General features: G+C 16.2%; 1 long non-coding RNA gene across 6 annotated transcripts; it reads left to right on the forward strand.

Moving 5' to 3' along the window:
* The first annotated feature begins 3711 nt into the window (after window positions 1-3711).
* Window positions 3712-5476, forward strand: LOC113219386. Of its 6 annotated transcripts, none has more exons than XR_003306468.1 (4): window positions 3712-3752; window positions 4778-4999; window positions 5081-5150; window positions 5306-5476. It is a non-coding gene; the product is annotated as an uncharacterized LOC113219386 (long non-coding RNA). The 6 variants fall into 6 exon arrangements; XR_003306463.1 differs by having other exon boundaries at window positions 3725-3833; XR_003306465.1 differs by lacking the exon at window positions 3712-3752 and adding an exon at window positions 3870-3889.
* Window positions 5477-5517: the final 41 nt, after the last annotated feature.

The following is a 5517-nucleotide window of genomic DNA, read 5'->3' on the forward strand; positions in this document are numbered from 1 at the left end:
TTAAATTTATAAAATATTATAATCTATAATCTTATAATATCTATAATATTATAATAACATATAATCTTATAATATAATCTATAATTATTATAATATATAATCTTAAAATTACTCTTATAAATATAATATTTATATATTCAGATAAAAAAATTAATACAAATATTCTTCTGTGATATTCAATATTAAAACCAGAAATTAATTCAGACTCACGTTGAATCGAATCAAAAGGTGTTCAATTTAATTCAATTAATATTCCAGGAAACATTATTAAATATAATGGATATAATAAAATTGCAAATTTAATTTTATTTTGACAATTAATAAATTCACTAAAAGAAAATCTTTCAATTATATTTTATCAAATATTATTAATCTAAAAACTAAAAAAAATAAATTAATTTCAAAAGAAGTTATTGTTGAAACTAAACGTATTGAACCTAAAATAACATAATTACAATTTGAAATTCATCTACAATTTGAATTCATCAACGAATAACACTGGATACACACTTGATCCTAAAATTAATAATATAAATAAAATACTAAATTCCATTATATAAATAAAATTAACCCAACGATATAAAACTCGTATAATTAATGATAAAAAAAATATTATTATTGGTCTATATATAATATGTAAATTAGAATAATTAAAAAAAAATCATTCTTTTGATAATAATTTTAATCCATCTTTAAAAGGCTGAAATAAATCAAATAAAGGAACTTTATTAGATCCTTTTCGATCTTGAATAAAAATAAAATTAAATTAAATATAATATAAAATTTTCGTTCCAACAAAGTTAAAAATGCTACACTAATTAAAATTATAAATAAAATAAATTAAATAATAAATAATAAGTTATAAATAAAATTAAAATTATAAATTAATTAAAATTGAAAATTCAAATTATTATTTATTAATTTAAATAAATTAATATAATTAAATTCTAAAATTATTTGCACTTTATATAAATTTATTAATTAATTTATTTATAAATAATTTACAAATTAAAGTCCTTTCGTACAATTAATTTATTTTTTATTATGGATTTATTATGGATAGAAAATTAATCGACTTACGTCGATTTGAACTCAAATCATGTAAGATTTTGAAAGTCTAACAGACTTAAAAACTTAAATTCCTGCGTTTAATTTTTATCTTAATTCAACATTGTGATCGCAATCATCTTTATCAATATGATTTATCAAAAGATATTACGCTATTATCCCGAAGATAATTTATTTTTTTAATTATAAATTATAAATCAAAAATATTTTTTAATCGAATTTAATTAATTATTTATTTAAAAATAATTTAAATAAATAACTAAATTAAATAAAATTCTAAAGGTTTTTATCGTCCCATTATAATTAAATTTTGCAATTTTTGCTATAAATTTAAATTCATTTTATAACTTAGAGACAGTTATTATTTCATTAATTCATTTGTTCAATTTTTCAATTAAAAGATAATTTATTATCTTTGTACAGTCAATATACTGCAGCTATTTAAATTTTATTTCATGAAGCAGATCAATCTAAAATTAAATTCAATAGGACATGTTTTTGATAAACAGGTGAATAATATATTTGCCGAGTTCCTTTAAATTATATAATTTAAATAATTTCAATTTAAAATATATTTTTATTACTAATTTAATCATTATTTCTATATTTTTACAATTTTAATATATATTTTTATATAATAAATAAAATTTTAATTTAAATCTTTATTAAAACAAATTAAATTATTAAATTTTTTAAATTAAAAAAAAATATTTCCATAATATTAAAATTAAATAAATTATATTTCTATTCAAAATTTATAATAAATTTATCCCATAAATTTTTAATATAAGAACTAATAAAATAAATTATAAATTAATTTATTAAAATTTTTATATCTAAATTAAATTTATTTCTAAAAAACTAGATATTAATAAGTTCGAATAACATTTAATTTCTAAATTTATATTTATAATTATAATGTTACGAAAAAAATTTTATAAATTTAGCTCTCTTATTTTCGAGATATTTCAAATTTTTAAATAAATTTTAATCAACCCTGATACAAAAGGTACAAAACAAAATTGTACTTTCTGATATTTAATAACTTTCATTCACATTACTTTTAATCATAAAAATAAAAATTAATTCAAAATATTTATTTCAATTTAATTTAACTTCAATTTCTTTTAAATTTTTAAAAATTATTAATTACAAAAAAAAATTTAATAAATTAATTTATAAAATTGAAAAAATTTTTTTAATTTTTTCAATGTAACAGAAATATTTTTTTACCACTTATTTCAACTTTAATGAAATTAACGGGTAATTTATACATTTTTTAAAACAATCTTCAATTAAAGTAATTATTTTAATTTACTTTTAAATATTTTTTATATTTATATTAAAATAAATAAACCAAAAATTACATTTATTGAAACTCATTTCTTATCTTGAATATAGTACATTTTGATTTGAATTATTTTTGTCTAAAACATTTCTAACTCAAATTTATTCAAATTAATTAAAACAAATTAATTGAAATACATAAATATAAACTCAAGTATTTCTTATCGTGAATTATCGAATTAATAAACAAGTATACCTAATTAGATATAATAGATAAAAGCCGCCATATTATTTAATTTTAATAATTCAACATTTAATTATTTAATATTTAATTTATTTTTCTATAATATTATTTTTCTATAATAGGATATCTAATCCTAATATTTTATTAAACATTATAATATTAATTAATCTTAATAATAATTACTTATTAATTCTTATTAATTATTTACTAATTAATTCTAAATTTCAACTAAAATCAATAAATTTAATTATAATTTAAATTTTTATATATAAATTTTACTAGAATAAATTAATTTATAAATCAAGTTTAATTGCTATTGCTGGCGCTTGTATTAATCATTATAAAAATTAATTTCCGAATTAAACTTTCTTTTATTGTTACAGAAATATCTATTAACATTAATTTATATTTTTAATAATAATTTAAATTTTATAAATAATTTATTAACATAATAAATTTAAAAAGATTATATATATATAAATAAATTAAAAATTAATTATTTCAGATTTTAATTTTCAAATTTTTACAAACAAATAAACTTATTCATATTTTTTAATACGTTATAATTTATATTAGTATAAATTTTTAATCTTTTTATATATATAAATATATAAATATATATAATTTATATAATATATAAATATATACTAATATATATATAAATATTAATGAGCATATTTATTTAAATATATTTAAATAATTATATATTCGTATATATTTATATATAAATATATACGAATAAATATATATATATATATATATATATATATATATATATATATATATATTATTATACTCTTAATATTTCATATAAAACAAAATTATCATTAATTTCGATAACACAAATTCAATTGAATTTGTGTAAAAACTGCGACTAAATGTATATATAATATTCTTATTAACAAGTTAATAATGAAAAAATAAATATATTTTACACAAAGTGGATTGTATTTACATTAAAAAAAGTATTTCGTTGAGACATATTATCTAAATTAATTTAAAGAAATTAAAGATCGATTTAATTTGATGTGTTTATATATATATATATATATATATATATATATATATATGTATGTGTGAATGTGAAAGAATACAGTATAAATGTGTATATATATATATATATATATAGTATGCATTGTATCTTTTTATAAAGGTGAAAATTAAAGAAAGATAAAGATTTTTGATAATATAAATAATTTATATTTTTATGAAAATCTGTCATATATATCGTCTGGTAATATTAGTATTTGTTTGTTTAAATAAATTCGTGATACCATACATTTATTAGAAGTAAATATATATCAAAATTATGACAATTAAAATAATTAAGAATAATATTGTTAACAGGTGTGGCACGTTATTTTAATTTATAACAATGTGATTAATATACTGTAAATATATATATAAAATACTTTAAATCGAATATTGTTATAGAGGAGTTAAAATATGTTTAGGTTATTTAATTTAAATATCGTTTTTGCCGTCACGTTTAATCACGTTATTTTCTAATAGATATTCTGTGAATTTATATTTTGTAAATCATATAAATTCGTATATATATAGATATATACACATATTATTAAAATATATTTAAAATATAATTTATAAAAATATAAATAAATTTAATGCATAATTTCAAAAGATTGGTATGAATAATACGAAACAATTTTACGTAACCTTAATGATTATATCTTATATGAAAGTTGACAATTCATGAGTAAAAAGAAATAAAAAAGGAAAATCAATGATATGAAACAATAAATATTTTTATGAGTGCTTAGTGAAGTGTTTTAGGTTTCTTTATTTTGAAAGTGTGAAAGTGTAAATAATTTAACTATTTTTCTATGGAATATTTTTATCAATTTGTATTATAAAATTAACAATTGTTTATATAATAGAATTTTAGAACATAAATAAATATAAATCTCACATATAGTATCTTTACAATCTTAATTTTCATAATTTTGTTATTTTGAAGATTATACTTTTTAAATTTAAAGGATTCAAGTAGAAGAAATATAATAATGTAGAAATATTTAAACTCATAATAATTTTTGTATTTAATTATATTGATAAACATTCTTAATAATAATAATCCAGTTTAAATATATTTTATTCCATAAAAAGATTTAATTGTGCATATTAGTAATAAAGAATAATATTATTTAACCATATTAGGTAGAAATGGACAATGTATAAATATTCCACATTGTGGAAATTATAATGGTCTAATCTCATGGTTTGTGTTGTAAAAATAAATACTGTGATGGAATATTTAAAGAACCTGTTAAAAAAGAAAATTCAGGAACCGAAGCACATGTAAAGGAAGCAAAAACTCAGGAACAAGCACAATTGCTCAACTTTTGTCTGTAGAAGATAAAATCGAGATAAAGATCCGAGGTAATATCGTATGGATTTGTTCAATTGCCATTAATAAATTTGTAATAATTTGTAATGAAATGACAACACTCATATCATTAGAATCCACTGCATTGTGTTTTTTTGAAATGAAAATAGTGAAGGAAGATTTGACTCTAGTCTTCTTGAATGTGTAAGTTTTCCTTAAATCGTAAAATTAAAAATTGAATTCTGTATATATATATATATATATATAATTGGAATAAGACAAATATTAATGTCAATGATTTTTATATAATAAATATTGTATGTAATAAATATCAATATTTTTTTTTTCTTTTTTATAAGGAAAAAATTCATCCAATATGCACACTGTCACTGCACATACTGTCAATGTACACACTTTAAGATGGGCAATTTCAAGATATTATGCAGAAGCACGATTGTTAACTTTAAAGCCATTCTATTCTATCATCTTTAAACATAATGAAACAAAGTAAGAAATTTGGTTACCAGATATAGGAACTTTTGGTCCTTTGGTACAACATGTATCTAAAAAA

This window comes from Apis mellifera, unplaced genomic scaffold (genome assembly GCF_003254395.2).
Source record: "Apis mellifera strain DH4 unplaced genomic scaffold, Amel_HAv3.1 GroupUN_89, whole genome shotgun sequence".
Classification (NCBI taxonomy): domain Eukaryota; kingdom Metazoa; phylum Arthropoda; class Insecta; order Hymenoptera; family Apidae; genus Apis; species Apis mellifera.